The sequence below is a fragment of the Oryctolagus cuniculus genome, chromosome 15, assembly GCF_964237555.1.
Source record: "Oryctolagus cuniculus chromosome 15, mOryCun1.1, whole genome shotgun sequence".
Classification (NCBI taxonomy): Eukaryota; Metazoa; Chordata; class Mammalia; order Lagomorpha; family Leporidae; genus Oryctolagus; species Oryctolagus cuniculus.
In genome coordinates, this window is record NC_091446.1 from 61,664,399 (window position 1) to 61,685,527 (window position 21,129).

Sequence of the window (21,129 nt, forward strand, 5' to 3'; positions counted from 1 at the left end):
TTTAGGGAAAACAGAAACGCTACTGCAGAAAGGGTAAAGGGATCGTGCTGAGAGCAGCTGGCGTGCACCTGCTCCAGCAGGTTGGGAAGGGCTGGTCTCTGTGCTCCCAGGTCTCCCACCAAGCCCTCAACTGTCAGGCACGGCTGTCACAGGAATCTCCCAAAGGCGTTGCTTCCAATCACACACTCCCTATTCATAAAAACCTCCAAGATCCTACCGCTGACCACAGCAAGAGCCAAACCCTCACCTTTGGGTCAAGGCTCCTGTATCAGAGCCTCAACCTGCCATTCTCATAAAAATACTTCTTTACGAAGCTGATCCCCAGGACTCAAAGACTACCCGTAGGCTGGGACCCTAGCCACACCCCAACCTGGCCCACCTCCAACCCTGCTTCTTTTTATTTTATTTTATTTTATTTTTTCTTTGAAAGGCAGAGTCACAGAGAAAGGGAGAGATGTCCACTGGTTCACTCCCCCAAAAGGCCACAATGGCTAGGGATGTGCTAGGCCAAAGCCAGAAGCCAGGAGCCTCCTCCAGGTCTCTCACATGGATGCAGAGGTCCAAGGACTTGGGCCATCCTCTACTGCTTTCCCAGACACGTTAGCAGGGAGCTGGATCAGAAGTGGAGCAGCCAGGACTCAAACTGGTGCCATACGGAATGCCGGTGTCCAAGCAGCAGCGTTACTGACTGCACCACAACGCCAGCTCCCAAACCCTGCTTCTAGTCGTGCTTCTCCCATCTCCGCCTACTGAAATCCTATGCAGCTTTCACAGTCGGCTCAAATGCCACCTCCTTCAAATGAAATTCTCTGTCAAAGGAGTGAGAGGAGGGGGAAGGGAGAGCGGAGAGCCACAGATTCGCGGCCACTTCATGGCCATGAAGACACGGGGCCTGAGTGTGAAAACCACATCACTGCGCTCCTCCGATAGCAGCCCAGGCAGAGGCAGAGCGGCGACAGCTCAACCCAGGAGGTGTTAGGACAGAAGCACGAGTCATGATTCTCTCATCTCACCTGCCTGTTTTCATTATGATGTTTTTATTTAAAAAGAAGATAAAACATTTTATCTTCTTTGTATTCAGCCTACACATAGATGTGAATCCTTGTCTTGGACAAATTACATAACTTCTGTAAGTCTCACTTTCCCCATCTGTAAAGTGGGCTCAAGTCAAATGATCAGAGGGGCTGCTGTAAGAGTGTACCGGTCCATTTGTATGGAGCAGTTCCCATGGTATCCAGTGCACAATCTACAGACAGCAAGGGTGTATTATTATCAACAGTAACTAACATCCTCGCCATTACTAAAGTGCTTTGGGAGTCCCTGAGACAGGGAAAATGTTTAATAACAGTTCTTGATATTGTTGAGATACATACGGCTATATGCAAAAATGACAATAATTTTAAAGCAAATGTTTAAAGGCATAATTACAAAAGTAGGATTCGGTTGACTGTCCCTGACCCCTCCTAACCACTGTTGTCATTTTAAAGATTGGAACACCAAGACTCAAAGAGAGTCCTTGACTGCCCAGGGTCACACAGCAGAGTGGCCGGGACTATACCTCAGTGGTTAACCTCTAAGCTCATCGCTCCTTCCATGAAGCAAGCACATAAAAATAAAACCAAATCCCCTCCTTGGTTTTCCCTGTCGAGGGGAGTTGCAGAGATCTGTGCTGAGTCTGGCGGGGAAACTCTGTTCATTCGGAAATCCTAAATCAGCGGTCATTCCTGCAGCAGCTGACAGGCTGCACTGCTAATGACTGAGGGAAGAGGGCCTCTGACCAGTTGGGGGTTGGGGGTTGGGGGTTGGGGGTTGGGGGGTGGCTCCTTGAGTCTCCAGGTCCTCACAGGAGGCTCAGTTAAGGTGGTCAAACAGTCTACTGCTTGGTGGGGTCTCCTACAGGCTATGGGCAGCCTAAATGGGCACTCACAAGTCTCTCCTACCGCCTGCCCAGTCACTCTGCAACACCAGCATCATTACTGTGCACGACTGAAAAGCACTTCACACAAGCCACAGGATCCAACAATTTCACACCACACCGCCCAGCTCCACTTTCCTACACTGTCCACAGTTATGTCAAAAATGAGTAGGCATAGCCCAGGCTCTGCTGTGTTGCAACACTGTGACAACGTTAGTAGGCACAATTATCTCCAACATTACATGGCCTGGGAGGTTCCAAACTTCCTTAGGATCTGCCAAAAAGTGCAAATGCAATTAAAGCCAAAGAGAGGAAAGGGGGCGACTATTACCTTCAGGAAACAAAACAGGAGATGCAGTTATAGTATATGACATGGTTCTACTGTAGGTAGTATATACATACAGTTGTAGGGTCACAACCATGTGAAGACTGAATGTTAATCTAATCAATGTTGTGTTAGAAATACATCATAAGGATGAGAAGAGGAGAAGTGGGGAGGAGAGCAGGAGTGAAAGAAAATTCAGTCCTCCTTCCTAGGTAAGAAGGAATGGTGTCTAAACAGGTGCGTCAAGAGGCATTATATTCCTCACATTTCCTTGCTTTCCACACAGATATCAGAAGAAACGACTAAGAGATGAGGTATGTTCTAGAGATTGGAGGCAGAATAAGAAAACAGTAGGAGTATGCTTGGGTGTGGTGTTTTCTTTTTTTTTTTCCCATTTATTTATTTATTTCAAAGGCAGACAGGGAACTCCCCCCACTGATTCACTTTCCAGATGCCCACACAGCCAGAGCTGGGCCAGGATGAAAGCCAGGGGGTGGGGGGAGGCGCTGTGGAGTGTGGGTTAAAGCCCTGGCCTGAAGTGCCGGCATCCATATGGTCGCCGGTTCTGGTCCTGGCTGCTCCTCTTCCAATCCAGCTCTCTGCTGTGGCCTGGGAAAGCAGTAGAAGATGGCCCAAGTCCTTGGGACCCTGCACCCACATGGGAGACCCGGAAGAAGCTCCTGGCTCCTGGCTTCAGATCAGCGCAGCTCCAGCCGTTGCAGCCATCTGGGGAGTGAACCAGCAGACGGAAGACCTCTCTTTCTCTGTCTCTCCTGCTCTCTCTCTGTAACTCTTTCAAATAATAAATAAATCTTTAAAAACAAAACAAAACAAAAAAAGCCAGGAGGCAGGAACACAACTCAGGCTGCCATGTGGGTGGCAGGTACTCCCTGAACCATCAGCCCTGCCTCCCAGGGTCTGCACTAGCAGGAAGCTGGAGTCGGGAGCTGGAGCCGGGCGTTGAATTCAGACGCTCCAACACGGAACACAGGCATCTTAACCACTAGGATACATGCCCCAGCCCAGACGTGGATTCTTGTTTCCTGGAAAAAGCCCTTTTGGGATTATTCTCTATTTGAACACTGGCACTTAAAGTGCAGAGGGGAACAGGAGGAGAAAGCCAGTGAGCGCGGCCTGGCTGTGATGAGCGCTCTGAGACAGGGACCGGCAAACGTCGATGGCCTCCGGGACAGACTGGTCCACCACAGCTGAGGACACGTTTCACTTCTTTCCTTGCTAAAGAAATAGCAATGAATGGTAAGTCGTGCCACACAAAAGTGATATAAATTCAAATCGACTACAAAAACCGCCTTGCAGGCCAACATCAGTCAGCTTTGGTGACCCGAGGCTGACCCCAGGGAAGAGGGTGCTATCACCCCTGAGACAGAGCACCACCCTTCTCTGCAGATCTGTTTTACAAAAAACTGTGCTCCGTGGTATTGTGAAATGTGTATTAAAGAAAACACCGGGGAAATGCCTCTCCTCCCTTGTGACTGAAGTGCTTCCATGGCGGTGTCTCGTGACGACAAGCCTGGACGATCCATGCGGAAAAGGGCTGCCAGCCTCTGCTGGAAAGGAACAAGGCCTCGCACAGCGCCGAGCCGGACAGCAGAGCCCGGAGCAGATGAGAAGACAGCGTGGGCTTAGCTCCCTTTGGTGCTGGAGTTCCCTTTGAGGATCTGCTGGAAACCAGAGATGGATCTTCTCGACAGAAACGTGCACACACACGCGAACGTTCCAGGAGCTCAGTGTCTGCTAAGGGCCCCAGCAGCTCTCGGGGAGCTTTTCATGTCCAAGAACTCGTGCTAGGAATTTCAAAGGTTGAGGAGGGAGGGAGGGAGGGAGGGAGGGAGGGGACCTGCCGGAACAGCAGAGGTGTGAACAAGGCTCCTTCGGTGTAAAGTCACTCCCCTCTCACAGGAGGCTCTTCTCCAACACCAGTGAAAGCAGAGGACTGATTAGGTGAGGCAGGCAGGGGGAGGTGCACTGAGGCCCAGGAGCAGCGGCTGGCATTGCTGTCTAAGGAGTTGGGGAGGGGCATAGGGAAGGAGTTACTGAGCTCCAGACCTGAGACGACGATGCAGGAGACCACAAGCGGCCTCCCACCCCCACTATTCGGGAACTGAAGCCTGTGCTTCTGGAGCAGTGGCTGTATCTGCCTCCTGCCCATGCAGGCCTCAGGGCAGTGCTACAGCCCAGCCCACTGCCCCAGGTCCTCCCAGGGCTGACCTGAGGCTCAGCCCACGAAGGGAAGAAAGCAGCAGCCCTCCCTGTGGACCCCGTGCTGTCAAGGTCCCAGGCATACATGACTCGGGATGTGACCCAATCAAAAACCACTCATCACTTCTGCTGCCCTTCACAGGGGGCAGCTTGGGGGCCAACAAGCTTAGTCTAGTGGTCCCCAGAGACTTGTCTGCAAGACAGAGACATCCTAGGCAGTACCTCTGCATCTTGGGCACCACTGCTGGCAGGCACCTGTGGGAAATAAAGCAGAGTGGTACCTGGGCATCTTCAGGAGAGAGGAAAGAAAGGGCCCTTTTACCTCCAGAGCCGTGAGCCTGAGACACAAACGTACCTCAGTGCCAGGTGTGTCCATGAGCTACCTTTCACATCAACTTCAACTTATGCGACAGCAGCCTCTCACATTGCTTGCAATTGACATAACTGTACATACCAGGATACATCAAGAAGTTTACGGAAAGGGGCAGGTGTCAGGATCTTCCCCTTCGGGAACTGGCCAGGTTACCATGAAGGAAGAGTCGAGGAGACTGAGGAAGGTCAAGCTAAACACACTTTATTGATACTCTAGGCAACTAGGAGGAGAGATCGCTCAAGCCTACTCGTGCAGGCACTAGGCACTACGGACCAGGAGCTTCTCCCCGGGCACTAGGCACTACGGACCAGGGAGAGAGGCTGAGCAACCCCTGGTTTACAGCGGCTGAGGGTCCCCTTATATACAGTTTCTAGAGGCTAGCCCCGCCCACATTCCGATCCCTCAGGGTCCCATCATCATGGCAATGACAGTTTGTGGTTAGGCCATCTAGTTAGGCCCTCCATTTTCAAATCTTACCAGCTAGGGTGGTTACCACTCTACTTTTCTTTCAAGCTGCATGTTACTGCGCAGTTACTTTCTTTCAAAGGGCGCTACAGTTACTTTGTTTCAAACGGCGCTACAATTACTTTCTCCATGAATGGTTCCCTAACAGTCCTCCCTTTTCTTTAAATGCGCTGGTAGCCCTGCAAAGCCCGTTGAGCCGCTGGCCAAGGGGGTGAACATTCTTGAGCATATTCCGGATTGATTTCCAGATTCGGGATCTTCCTTTTCTTCTTATTCTTCTTCTATTTCTGGTGGGCTGGGTTCCTCTCGGAGGGCTAGGTATCCCTTCGTGAAATTCCGTCCAATTGAGAAGAGGTGCTGTAAGATAGGCAAGCATACAAGAACCATACAAAATATTGCTCCTATTTTAAACCATTTCCAGGATGGGAGCCAAGAGGAAACTGTGTCAGTCGGAGTATTTATTGTCTGTTCCACTGTTCTGACTTGACCTATCTTAAATGCCGCTATATTTTGAAGCTGTATTATCTGTGGAGATCTCTTAGTAATGTTAGCCTCAAGATGAGCGGTTGCATTTACCCACTCTAGCCAGGTAGAATGGTTGTGTTTGAACATATCAGCTAGTTGCGTTGCATTAGGAATGGATAGATTGTTCCACGGAATGGTGGTAATGCAAACTCTTCCAATCACTTCACACTTGAGTTCTCTTTCCAAAGCTAGTATAGTAATTATCTGTTCTATTTGTACCGTGCGTGCTTCAAGCATCTGGAGCCCCATAGCATGTGTCTTAAGCAGTGCTGACTGGTCACCTAGCTGAGCCTGCTGCTCCTGAATTACCTTCAGGAGGGACTCCAAAGCATCTCCCTGTAGTTGGGTAGTGCTTAGAGCCAGTGCTCCAGTCACAGCGCCAGCTACTGTGGCTGCTGACACAGCTATAGTGACAATAACTGCTGTTACTCCAAAGTCTCTTTTTTTGCACATCGCTTTTATTGGTATAGTCAAGTCAGACATAGTTACTGGTACATATGTGAAGGGAGTTGCCTTTACCACCATATATGGAGCCAAGAATGTTATCATTCTCTCTTCCCATTCCAGGTCTCTTATATAGCAACCGAGCTCCTTTTTAGAATCTAATGAGTGTGTGCATCTAGCATACAATACTTCCCCTTCTGTTCTACATGTCCAATTTCCTGGGTCTTCCCTTACTGGAATTTTTACAAAATGTTTGTGAAACATTTCATATCCTGCCTGCCAAAAACAATGTGTTGACTGATTGCTACTTGGAGGTCTACAAATAATATATCTATGCTCTGAGCCATTTTTACAAATAAAAGAGACAGAAAACTCATCTCGAATTGTTGACCATTGTATTTTATATGTTTCATTCGTATACATGCTATATCCAAAGCCTGGAGTTGATAAATAGGGTATGTTTGATTCATTAAGGTAGTAACTCTCATTTTCATAATAGAAGGAACACTCTACATGACTAATTCTCTCTAGATCCTTTTCTTGTCCCTCCCCTATTTGGATTCCCCTGTTTTGTTCAAAGGTCATCCACACCAAAGAGTCCTTTACAGCTATGCGGAAGTAATTGATATGCCCCTGAATCTTTGTTATAATAAGACTGGGATCTATGTCATGGGCAAATGCAGTTTCCCATTCTGAGTAAGCCATCCTCTCCTTGCTATTATTAACATATGGTTCTAAATACGAATGCTCTAATCCTAGCAGGGTTAGATCTGGCCCTACGAAAGGTATCTCTTCTGTGCATGTTGTTGTTACCCACGAGGTACAGTCAGGCTTTCCCCAGGAAGATTTGTCATCTCTGCTCAGGCTATATGTCTTATATTCTAAGCATTTAATTAAAGCAAATGGGGCTCTGACACACAGTCTACTTAATCCCACTTCAAACATTGTTTGTTTCCACTCATCACATGCTTCATAAATAGTTCCTTCCAGTGAGCATCCTCTCATTGTGCAAGTTAAGGGGGCGTTTTCCTTAATCTCTGTAATGTCTCTACATTCCATAGATCCTGCATCAGTCAAAAAGGATATACTTTGTCTTGTTATTAGGTTTAAGGGCCCTGTCAATTTTGGTACTACACCATGACGTGTCCAATTTGTATAATTATTGTGTGCGTGACAAGTATAATTACTGCACTCTATTTTGGACCTTTTACAATTGCTAGAGAGAAATCATTCAATTAAATCTCTCCAAGGTCCCACCAATTCCTAAGCACGGGTTAACCAAGGGATAGTATAATTTTTTACTTCTGTCTTAATGAGGGATAGAGTCCCTGTGGGCTCACATCCTGACCTTGGTACATTTGATTCACAGGTAAAGGGCACATTATTAACATCTGGATATGTATAAGCTGGTGGGTTTTCTACTAAGCCTAACACTTGTTCTTCTGTTTTTACACTTGGCCATATAATTAAGATGATAATTATTATGATCAATCCATAAGCTCTGAGCATAGGTAGTTCAAATCTTTCCCACAATTTCATTAAGTTGCCTAATATTTTAAATCATTTAAGCGTTCGCTTACCTTCGATTAACTTACCTTTATCTGAGTCCCATCTCTTTAATTCTTCTTTTACCTGTTGTAGATGAGCTTGTTGTCTGGCAGCTAATTCATCTTGTTGGTCCTCGGGCAATCCCTCAACAGGATTGACAAGTAGTGGATTTTCTTCCTCATTTACTCGTTCATGTATATACTGTTCACAGAGGTCTTTGCTTCTCTTCCTTTAAAGTACATTTCTCCGTTTGCTGCTGCTGTTGCCATTTCTGGAGCTCTTTAATCCTAGCTCTGGAATATGAAATCCCTAATTCTTTCTGTAAAAAGCACAACTGACAGTGGTATCTACATTTCTTACAAACACATGAGTTCTTTTGACAGGATAATTGCAATTGATATTCCATTAGTGCCTAATTGGAAATTCCCAAGTCTTGAGGTCCTGGGGCCGGAACCATCCTAACATGTCTTTGGGGCAAGCGAATCATCCCCTTTTCAGGTGTGTCAATCACTACTGCTCCTTCTCCTTTCCAAAGGATGGTAGTGGGCCCTTTCCAGTCTTTACTGTTTGGTAATCTATAAAAGCAAAAGAGTTTTTTATCTTTAAATTTCTGGAGTTGGAGCGTTTGCTCTAGTTCATGCCATCTCTGATGAATATATCTTTCAGTAGGAGTATAGCCCCCTATTCCTCCCCTTTTCTTTTGATTAAGGGCGATAAGAGCCAATTGTAGCCGTGCTTCAATGGTTTGAACCACATCGGCAAATTTATCCATTTCTTGTTTTAAGGATTGATTAGCTCTCTCAACCATTCCTTGTGACTGTGGATTATAGGGTGTGCCTGTAGTATGATCAATATTTAAATATCGGCACAGTCCCGTGACCCTTTCTGCTGTGAAGTTAGGGCCATTATCTGTATGGAGTGCTCAGATCTGAAATAGGTTCTGTAGTTCTAATATTCCCCATACTGTTTCCTGAGCAGTCTCCTTAGGAATTAGCTTAGCCCATAGAAGGCCAGTAGATGTCTCAATGGCTACCAGAATTAGCGGGGCCTGATAGTGGGTCACATCCATTTGCCACAGTCCCAGCCCTGATCTACTAATATGAGGAGTAGTTCCTCCTTTATGTACACATTTGGGGCAGTCCTTTATTATTTGTTCTGCTACAATTTTTGATAAGCTGGATTGTTGTATCAAGTATGACACGTCACTATGCTATTTAGCATGATCGTCCGTGGCTGTCTCAATATGTTCTAGAAAAAAGATGTTTGGTGCCTTACTTATGTCATGGAGGACAGGCATTAAAATTAACTGAGCCATTAGTTGTCCTGTTTTTACATATAGTATTTTTGGGGATAGGTTGACCAATCTTATCTTTAAAGGATTTTGATCTCCCGGGCTGATGAAACCTCCAACTATCCTTACTTTGGCCTCAGTCATCTCTGATGTTTCTGTTATCCACCCCCCCACTGTCCTGGGATTATGGTAATTTGTGTTTGAAGGTTAAGGGTCTCTATTACCTTTGGCGTAAGTACCAGATCTTTTGGGGCACTTATGGAGTATCCATTCTGTTCTGGTTCTTTTTCCTTAATGTGACCACCTTGTACTACCAGGTTTATTTGAGTTGTATTTATTTGTGAAACTAATTTGTCAATATTTTCATTGCCTGGGATTCACTTATGTCCAGGCACCCATTGGACATAAATTTCTTCTTTACTTTCTATAGCTTCTAGTATGGTTTTAAGCAAGGGTTCTTCAATATTTACAGGTAGGGGTCTGGCCTCAATTAATGTATATACATATTGGGAATCCATAACTATATTCATTATTGGGGGTCCTTCTTGAAGGGCTAGTAGCATGGCTCTTTTTTCTAATTCTTGATTACTTCCCTCACTCTCCTTAACTAGTTTAACTCCATCTGATCTCCAAAAGCCATATTTTCCTTGCCCCTGTTTGCTTCCTCCATCAACATAGTAAGTAGGTCCTGGCATGGGATGACCTTGAAGACTGCTTAGCGCCCTTCTAAGCATTAAAGGTGCATGGGTACATTCAATCTGTGGTACCCAATGCAAGTAGGGGTCTTCCTGAATCATAACATCTAAATCCTCTTTTTTAATAGGTAACCTATATATAGGTTCTTGCCCTATTCATATAATGCATTCTTGTCTGATTTTATGTAGACATTTTAGGGCTCTAGTTAGAGGAGATGCTGCCAATACCTTTGGAAATTCCTGTCTACCTACCCAAAGAATATCAGATCCTTGGTGCACTTTATAATTTATGGTGTTACCTCCCATCATAACGGTACAGTAAACTTCCTTGCTGGGGTCCCAGTAGCTTAAAGGTTTGTGTTCTTGTAATAGCCTCCTTATAGTCCGTAACTCCTGTCTTGCTTCGGGGGTCCATTCCCTGATACTATTTAACTCTTGGTTTCCCTTCATCATAAGAGTAAAAGGTTTTGTCTTAATTCTGGGAACAGCTTGGGTCATCCAATTAAGGAGTCCTACTAACTTTTGTAGTTCCTTTAGGGTGGGCTTCTCTGGAAGTTCTGGCAACTCTAGTTTTTGCAATGTCCATTTATTTGGATGCAACAAGTACCCCATCCATGAATAGGGATATTGTTCTTGTAATTTCTCATTTGGTGTCTCGAATCCCTTTTCTAAAAGCATTTTTCTAAGTTTTTCTATGATCAGTTTGTGTTGTTTTGGAGAATGGTCGGACCCAATATATGTATCATCCATATATTGATAAAGATCTACTTCTGGGTGGTGTTGTCTCCAGGGCTCTAGTATGTCCCTTAATGTACTTTGGTAAATCAAGGGACTTAATACAAAACCTTGTGGGAGACAATTCCAAACATACCTATGGCCTGGACCTTGATTATTAACCTCTGGGATGGTAAAGGCAGTGTACTGCCTAAAGTCCTTATCCAGAGGGATGGTAAAATAAGCATCCCCTATATCCAAAACAGTAACCTGGTCTCTTCTTTGTAATCCTCCAGGGTGTGGAATACCTAACTGAACTTCTCTTCTCTTATCTACTAATTTATTAAGTTCTCTAAAATCTATTAACATTCGCCATTTGCCTGATTTTTTCCTTATCACAAACACTGGGGTGTTCCAGGGATTATTTGGGTCTGCTGGAAATATCTTCCCTTCCTCTAGTAGTCTTTTTGTTACTTCCTTAATTCCTTCTAATTTTTCTTTGGTTAAAGGCCATTGGGGAATCAAGGGATCTTTATTAGGATCTTTCATTTTTATCTTTATTGGGGTAATTTGGGTAGAGAGTTGCGCCATAATTAGGGCTACCCCTAACTTTGTTAAGATATCCCTTCCAAATATATTGATGGGAATATCTGGGGATATTAGAATGGATGTCTTTGTTTTCCTTCCTTTTTTGTCTTTCAGCATAACCTGTGATTTTTTTTGTAATTTAGAGCACCCTCCTACCCCCTCTATATTTTGCCATCCTTCTGTTATCCCTTCTTTTATTCTTTTAACCTCTTTTTCCCTTATTATAGTTAAATCAGCCCCTGTGTCTAACAGCCCTATTATATCTTTCCCCCCTAGGTTTACCTTTAAGGCAGGTCTTTGTTTTAATTCTATTTTGGTAGTTTCAGGTAGATCCCTGTCACAGGGGCTTCTATCTGTGTTTCCTCCAGGGGTGGGGCAGATGGTGGGATAGATGGCTGGATATTCTGGGCAGATGCCATCATGGTCCAGGGGACATTGCCCCCCACTTTCCCGTTTTTTGGCTGTCTACATACTTTTGCCATATGTCCTGTTCTCCCACAATTACAGCATTTTTTTCTGCATCTGTAATAAGTTCCCTGAAAACTTCTTGACCCTTGCTGTCTATCTCCAGACTTTAAGGCTTCTGCCAGCATGGCCATCTTACAGGAGGTGGATCCAAATTCTCTACAGGCATACATTTTTTCTTCTAACAAATCTCCTAGTCTTAAATTTCTAAGCAACTTTTTACATTCTTCATTATCATTTTGAATGCTCATGGTGTTCTTTAAATATGTTCTCAAATCCTCTCTAGATGTTTCCATATCAATCTGAGTAATCGATTAATAAACTCAGGGTAGGGTTCTTTGGGCCCTTGTCTGATGCTGACTGCTTTAGGGGCCCCACTGATAGTTCTCCGGCAATCTTGAAGCACCTCAAGAACCCATGTTCTATAGAGGGTTCTGGCATCAGCAAATCTAGGGCCAGCTGCTTCTTCTGGTGATAATCCAATTCCCCTAATCTGATTTGATGTTAGTGGCACTGGTCCAGCCTCGTCGGCTGGGGGAAGGGGATGCATCTCATCCCATGCTATTGTCTTCTCTTTTATCTTGTCTATGACTAGCTGTTTCTCTGCTGCAAAGCCAGGAGTTACATTCAGTAGCATATTGATGCCTACCGATGTAAAGTTTACTGAAATTACCGCAAAATAAGTGATGGTAGCCGGGTGCATGAGACCATGTTGTTTAAGCCAAGACCACTTGTTTAAGCCAAGTGGCTATTAGTCCAGGTCCCACAGGCTCATATTCTCATCTACCACCTCTTAACACTATCGGGTAAGCTGACTGTTCTTTTGCTTTTTCTTCCTTTCTTAACTCTCTGGGAACAACCTGAGGTTTTTGCCTACATTCTGCTATGGCGTCATAGAGCTTACAGGTGTCTCCTGTATTTTTTTGATTTAATCTCTTGCCACAACAAATTAACACCTTAAGGGTGTCTACTGCACATTTATAATCTTTCCCTGTTGTGGCGCCTTCTCCTTTTTGTAGAAATTCCTCCAGGAGGTTTTCTACCTCTTCCAAGGTCTGCAGATCTTGGAGGTCCCATCCTGTACAAGCTGCTGCCAGCTTACAAGCCCATGTTACATTTCCTGGTGAGTAGCACTTCACTTTCTTGCCTCTTGGTGCCTGGCCTGGAAGGACCTTCACCTCCTCTATACTCACTAGTGCCTGTCTATATTCTTTTGACTGGGACGTCCCACCCATCGTGGTCTCTTTCAACCACCACTACTCACCCTTTTGACGATTCCTCAAGGGCTCGTCTCCTCACCGTCTGACTTCAAGTCCCTGTTCGGGTGCCAGCTGTCAGGATCTCCCTCTTCGGGAACTGGCCGGGTTACCGCGAAGGAAGAGTTGAGGAGACTGAGGAAGGTCAAGCTAAACACACTTTATTGATACTCTAGGCGACTAGGAGTGCCTACTCCTGCGGGCACTAGGCACTACGGACCAGGAGCTTCTCCCTGCGGGCACTAGGCACTATGGACCAGGGAGAGAGGCTGAGCAACCTCTGGTTTACAGCGGCTGAGGGTCCCCTTATATACAGTTTCTAGAGGCTAGCCCTGCCCACATTCCGACCCCCCAGGGTCCCGTCGTCATGGCAACAACAGTTTGTGGTTAGGCCATCTAGTTAGGCCCTCCGTTTTCAAATCTTACCATGCATGCTACTGCGCAATTACTTTCTTTCAAAGGGCACTACAGTTACTTTGTTTCAAACAGCGCTACAATTACTTTCTCCATGAATGGTTCCCTAACAGCAGGTGTTTGGCCTAACAGTGAAGACACCAGTTAGATGCCCACATTACACATCAGAGTTCCTGGGTTCAATGCCCAGCTCCTCATTTCGGTTTCCTGCTAACGCAGACCCTGGGAGGTAGCAAGTGATGGCTCAACTAACTGGGTTCCTGCCAGCCATAGGGGAGACCTGGACTGCGCTCTGAGCTCCTGGCTTTGGCCCCCCACCCCACCACTGTGGGCACTTAGAGAGTGAATCAGCAGATGGGAGCTCACTTGTGCTCTCTCTCACTCTGTATCCTCAAATATATATAAAAATTTTTAAAGTTCATGGAAAATGGAATTAAAAGATAAGTATTTTGGTGCAAAAGAATTAACATACATGCATAGTTTTTCATAGTATGTATTTTCCACAAACACTTTGAAGACCCTCATATTTACAGGGTGCAATGTGCTAAGTCAGCACAGGTATATGATGCACACCAGGGTAAGTGGCATCAGGGTAAGTGGCATTTCCTCTGCTTCAGCATTTATGATGTCTTCGTGTTGGGAACCTTCAAACGCCTCTCTTCTAGTTCTTGCTTTTCCCTTCTTCCTCTGTTCTTTGTAAGCAACATAGAAAGTTATGAGGCCCTTCACCTTGCAGCCCTGGCAGGAGATCCCACATCGACACCTCCACACATCACCCGAGGCTCACTCTGAGCCTCTTCTGCCTGAGATCTCGCTGTCTAGAATCTTCCCTGAGAAACCTGAAAATTAAGACACTCCCCCCAGAACCTCATGGAGACGACAAGCCCTCTGTGCTCTCTGCCTACAGAAGGAAACACAGGATGACGATGTGCTCAGAAGGGCGCACAGGAAACTGAGAACTCAGGTCCTTGAGACAGGCAGCAGGCTGCCAGGGAGCACAGGAGAGGGACCCTTGGACTGTCCACCTTTTGCCCCTTTAGATTTTTGTACTATGTTCAAGTATTAATTATATTTTAAGATGTCTGAAAAGCAAACAAATAAAAAGCAAATAAAGGAGGCTGGGGCTGTGGCCTAGTGGGCTAAGCCTCTGCCAGAAGCGCCAACATCATTTATGGGTCCTGGTCATGTACCAGCGGCTCCTCTTCCCATCCAGTTCTCTTTTATGGCCTGGGAAAACAGAAGATGGCCCATGCACTTGGGCTCCTGAACCAGCATGGGAGACCCAGAAGAAGCTCCTGGCTCCTGGATTCCAATCAGCACAACTCCAGCCATTGTGGGCATTTGGGGAGTGAACCAGCGGACGGAAGACCTTTCTCTGTCTCTCCCTCTAACTGTCTGTAACAGGCAGAGTGGACAGTGAGAGAGAGAGATAGAGAGAAAGGTCTTCCTTTTGCCATTGGTCACCCTCCAATGGCCGCTGCGGCCGGCGCACTGCGGCTGGCGCACCGCGCTGATCCGAAGCCAGGAGCCAGGTGCTTCCTCCCGGTCTCCCATGGGGTACAGGGCCCAAGCACTTGGGCCATCCTCCACTGCACTCCCTGGCCACAGCAGAGAGCTGGCCTGGAAGAGGGGCAACCGGGACAGAATCCGGGGCCCTGACCAGGACTAGAACCCGGTGTGCCGGCGCTGCAAGGCAGAGGATTAGCCTATTGAGCCACAGCGCCGGCCTATAAGTAACTCTTAAAAAAAAATCTCAACCTTTCTCTTCTTCTCAAATTAAAAAAAAAAATTTAAGTTTAAAGAAATATTAAATTCCATTAAAAAATAAACAAATATTTTATATAGTCAATTGATCTTTGACGAGGGAACCAAGAATACACAATGAAGAAATGATGACAGTTTTATCAATGAATGTGCTGAGAAAATTGGATATTCAAATGCCAAAGAATGAACTTGGGCTCCTTTCCCATACCATGTGCAAAAATACACTTGGAATGGATTAAAAACTTAAATGTAAGAGCTGAAACTGTAAAACTCCTAGAATAAAATGGGGGGAATGGTTTTTGACATTTCTCTCAGCAATAATATTTGGCTATGACACCAAAAGCACATGGAACAGAAGCAAATATAAACAAGTAGGGCTATATCACTAACAAGTGCACAGCAAAGAAAATAACAATATGAAGGGGAGCTTATGCACTGGGAGAAAACATTTATAAATCACATATCTGATAAGGGATTAATATCTGAAATACATCAACACAAAACTGATGGTGCAGTGAGCACAGGGTTGCAGTCATCTCTTCTATCCACTGATTTCTACTCCTCCAGACATGCACCAAGCAGTGGAATTTCTGGTTCATACGGCAGTCCTATTTTCAATTTTTAGAGGAAACTCCATACTGGTTTCCACAATGACTACACAAATGTACACCCTGCCAACAATGCACAGCGGTTCTCTCATCACTGTGTTCTCACCAGCACTTATCACTCGTGTGTGTGTGTGTGTGTGTGTAATCTTTATTAAAAGGCAAACGAGAACACAAGAGCAAGTGCTCATTTACTGGTTCACTCCCCGAGTGCTCACAGTAGCCAGTTTTGGACCAGGCTGAAGCTAGTAGCTGGGAATCCAATTTGAGTCTCCCACGTGGGTGGCAGAGAACCAACTACTTGAGTCATCATCTGCTGCTTCCCAGGAAGCTGGCATCCGTAGAGCTGGGACTTGAACTGGGACCCTCCAATACGGGATGTGAGCATTCATGGCAGCAACTCCACTGCTACACCGAACACCCACCCTGAGCACCAGTTAATACGCCTGTTGGCCTTTTACATATCTGCATTGAAGAAATTTCCACTCATTTGCTCATTTTGGATTGGATTATTTGTATCTATGTTTGCTTTTGAGTTGAATTTTATATTGATGACATATTAACTAACTTGACTGCAGAAATCATTTCACCACATATGCATCTTATCAAAGCATCATGTCAATACCTCAATAAAGCTGGGGAGGGACAGACCCAACACAGTGGATTAAGTTGCCACTTGGGATGTCATTTCCTATAGAGTGCTGGTTTGAGCAATGGCTGCTCTACTTCCAACCCAACGCCCTGCTAACATACCTGGGAAAGCAGCAAAACGTGCCCATGTACTTAGGCTCCTTCTACCCATGTGGGACACCAGGATGGGGTTTCTGATTCCTGACTTTAGCCTGGCCCAGGCCCGACTTGTACAAGCATTTGGTAGATAGAAAATTTATATCCCTCTCCCTCTCCCACTCTCCCTTTCAAATAAAGACATAAATCTTTCTAAAAAAATTTTTTGGGGACCAGTGCTGTAGCATAGTAGGTTAAGCATCCACCTGCGGTGCCAGCATCTCATGTGGGCACCAGTTTGATTCCCAGCTGCTCCACTTCTGATCCAGCTCCCTGCTGTGGCCTGGGAAGGCAGTAGAGGATGGCCCAAGTGCTTGGGCCCCTGCACCCAAGTGAGAGACCCAGAGGAAGCTCAGCTTCAGATTGGCCCAGCTCCGGCTGATGCAGCCATTTGGGGAGTGAATCAGCAGATGGAAGACCTACCTCTCTCTCTCTCTCTCTCTCTCTCTCTCTCTCTAACTCTGCCTCTCAGGTAAATAAACAAATCTTTAAAAAAAAAAAAAAACTTTTAAGCTGTTGAGAATAAATCCAGGAAAAAAAATATTCATTCAAGTCTTTTCTTTCAGTGTGGGCAGCCAGGGGAGGTGGAGGTAGGGTAAGGGCCTTCCCTTCTTCCCCATCTCTCTCTCTCCCAGCCCAGAGCTGTCCCTTCTTAGAGTGTTAATAGGAAGATAATTTTCAGGGAGGGACAAGAGTGTTGCTGGGAGATCAAGTAGCCAGGGACACTCAAGAGTGATTTGTCCTTTTTTGTCCTCCAGAAAATAATCAAGGGCTTAAGATCAACTCCAAGGTCCTATCCCTACCTAATCAGAGTGATGAGCTGTGACATGCCATCGTGCAATAAGTGATTTTATGTGGATTTTTTTCCAGAAAGAATATGTTTCTCATATAGTAATCTTAATAAATGCAACTGAGCTCCATTTCTTGGCTTTGAGGTAATGAGAAATTAATTACCATACTTTACAAGTCATAGTCTCTACTCACAGCACTCCCTTAGAAATAAATATATCATAAATAGTTACTATTATACCAATGGCTGGCGGATTGGGTAGCCTGCCGTCCATAAATCCTCTTTCAACAGACATGTTATTTCTTCCGGGGAACAAACAGATTTGTTTTAGATCAGAGAGTCAACTGACAGATGGCCTTTGTGAAAACACACCATTTGTATAAATAAATTAGAGTTTTACTATGATGCTCTGCATTTGTGGATTTGGAAAATCAATGCCCCCAGTCTCCCAAATGGACCTCAACTGTTAAGAACAATTTCACTGAGGTGTGGGGTCACAATGTAGAGATATGCCAATACAGACGCCCAAGTCCAACACTCACTGCCACTTCCCATCACGACTGTCACAGGAGCTCTGCCTGGAGGTAACGCATGACCTCCCGGAGAGCTTGTCACTGAGCAGAGCAAGACAGCAACTGGCACACTCCCTGTCGCTCTGGCTTCTGTTTCCATTCAACTCGGTGGTACCATGTGCCTTATTTCCTAAACACAACTTCACATAATTGGATCTGACAGCCTATTTGTCTTTAAAATGTGAAATATTTCATTTTCCTTTATAATATAGTTCACTGGTTAAATGCCAAACATTCAGTAGATTCCTATAAAATCCAAATTAGCCTTAACTCTGAGCCTCCTGTAGTCTCAGTCATGGTCACTCTTATAACTACACACATGTAACATACACCTTAAATATTCATGAATTTGGCCGGCACCATGGCTCGCTAGGCTAATCCTCCACCTGTGGCGCCAGCATCCCTGGTTCTAGTCCCGGTTGGGGCGCTGGATTCTGTCCCGGTTGCCCCTCTTCCAGTCCAGCTCTCTGCTATGGCCCGGGAGGGCAGTGGAGGATGGCCCAAGTGCTTGGGCCCTGCACCCACATGGGAGACCAGGAGGAAGCACCTGGCTCCTGGCTTTGGATCGGCGCAGCGTGCCGGCCATAGCAGCCATTTGGGGAGTGAACCAATGGAAAAGGAAGATCTTTCTCTCTGTCTCTAACTCTGCCTATCCAAAAAAAGAAAAAAATATTTTCATGAATTCATATATGGGTGGAGGAGTATTCAAAAAGTTCATGGAAATGCATATCATGGGGAAAAAACTATGCACGGGGTTCAAAATTCTTCTGTACCAAAATAAACATCTTTTTTATTCCATTTTGCCATGCATGTGCACAAACTCATTCAGGCAAATCCCTAATCCCAGAACTAAAGGATCAGGACTTAATGTCCAAAAGGACAAATTTTGTTGGTATTTTAAGAGCTGGGACTAGTAAAAATATTTCTTTTGTTAAGAAACCAAGATGGGTTCTTTTTCACCAGAGGTTCTCAGAACAGGATTTGCTGCCATGACTGCCTGCCTGTCTTTCCAGGACACTCTTCTCTACAAATGAATCACAGCCTGGAGCCATCAGTTCTAACCAAGGAAATTAACATTTTTTAAAAAGATTAATATCTTTATTTGAGAGGCAGAATTACAGAGAGAGGGAGAGACAAAAGGGGAGGTCTTCCATCCACTGGTTCACTCCCCAAATGGCTACAATGGCCAGAGCTGGGTGAATCTGAAGTCAGGAGCCAGGTGCTTCTTCCGGGTCTCCCATGTGGATGAGGGGCTCAAGCACTTGGGCCATCTTCCACTGCTTTCCCAGGTCATTAACAGGGAGCTGGACTGGAAGAGGAGCAGCCAGGACTCAAATCAGCACCCATATGGGATACCAGCACCTCAGACTGAGGCTTAACTTGCTATGCACTGGCCCTGGAAATTAACATTTAACATTAACCTTGTTCACTCTTCGAACTACAATGCCACCAAAAACTGCATGTGTGTAGACTCATGCTGTCTTTTCTCTCCCTGACTATAAGGCATTCTGGCGGGACACTGAGGCTGCTGCTGGTCTACTTTCCCAGCCTCAGAACCCCACGTGGCTATTTAGAGCCCCTCCAGTTGGTGCCTGGATGGAGTTAACACAGCATCTAGAGTTGCCAGACTTACATCCCAAGAAGAGCTTAAACCAATGCTTTCCATCTGCTCCCATGACACTCCCAAGGAAGCTCAGGTTACTTCAAAGGAGTTCAGAAAATCTCAAATGCAATGAATCTGAATACATAAATCTTACATACATTTACATGCCCCAGATGCAAACACAAGAGCACTTCAAAAAGTTTGTAGGAAAACTGAAATAAAAGATAAGCTTATTGTGACGCAAAAACTTTTGAAATACACGCATATGGGGGAGAGATCCCAAAAACTCAAGGAAAATGTGTATTATGAAAAAGCTACATATGAATTTCAGAAGTTCCCTGCACCAAAATAAATTTATCTTTTAATTCCATTTCCCTACACGTTTTAAAGCACCCTTGCATATATCTACATGCACATAGCCCTTCTTAAAGACATAAAGTCAGGGAATTAACCAGCTAATTGCACCCTAAGATCCTAGAAGGGTAAAATGATCACAAAGTATAGTATGTATCATGCATTGAATTAGAATTAATCATGGGAAATACAGGTCCTCTCATACAAACATTATCATCAATTGGGATCAAAAAGAAAAAAAAAAGGCTTGAAGGACCAAAATTGATACAGCTTCTTTTAAAACAGATTGTTTTGTGGGTGAATTACTAAAAGTCCTAATAGGACCTGAACATGATTACATGCCTGATTCATTTGATCTTTCTTTTTTTTTTCATCTCTACATGCTGTCTCTAATAGAGAAGCAATTCATCCTATGTCTCCACGAAATTTTACTCCACATCCTTGTTGCTAATGGAGTGAACTCACAATCAATACATGTATTCACAGTACGAGGCACATTTACAGGTCACGGGTTAAGAACCTGTTTTCAGCTCAATTGTAATCAAACGAGGCTGTCTGCTGACTCCATGAGGATGTGGATTGGGAGGGATCCGAGGGGCTTTCAATAATGTGACCAAGTGTAAAACTCCTTTGCTTACAGAGCATGTACTCCCCTATGATCAGACTAAGACAGCGCACCTGCCACTGCCTACCTCTAACTCTAGACAAGTTTTTCACCTATTCCCTGCCTCAGTTTTCCCCATCTGTAAAAATGAGGAAATGCCGCTGGCCCCCTAGAATCATGAGGATTAAATGTTAGAAAGGGTAGAGCTTAAAGTCACAGTGCACATGGTAAGCACTCCATGAGTGTGGGCTTTTACAGTCTTTTATTGTTCAGCTTCTCAGAGGTTCTCTGAGCTAAAGGAACTCAATAGTATGCTAATGATACATGTTTGTTCATAAGTTAAATGCCCGTATTAAAGATACATATTTCAAGTAGGTCTATAGGTCAGGTTGTGTATTTGTTCCCTACACATCTTCCAGAGTTTGGCATTGGTGGAAACTGCACAAGCTGGGGATCTGCAAAGGCATGGGGAACCCTGGCACTAATGACATGTGTGTCTTGGCCAAGTCTCTTCACCTGCCCAGGTACCAGATTTCTTCTTAGAACATACAGTCTGCATCAGGCAAACTCTATGATCCCCTTGATTCTAAGAAGCAGAGGATTACAAAGCTGATGTCTCCCTTAATTCTCTGAGTTACGGGTGCATTGTCTACAGATGGTCCCTGACTTACGATTTACAATTTTTCAGCTCTATGATGGTGCAAAATGATGCGCATTCAGTAAAACTCATACTTCAAATTTTGAACTTGGATTTCGACCCTTTCCTGCCAAACACAGCCTGATCCTCTGTGGCGATGTTGGGGAAAACCACCC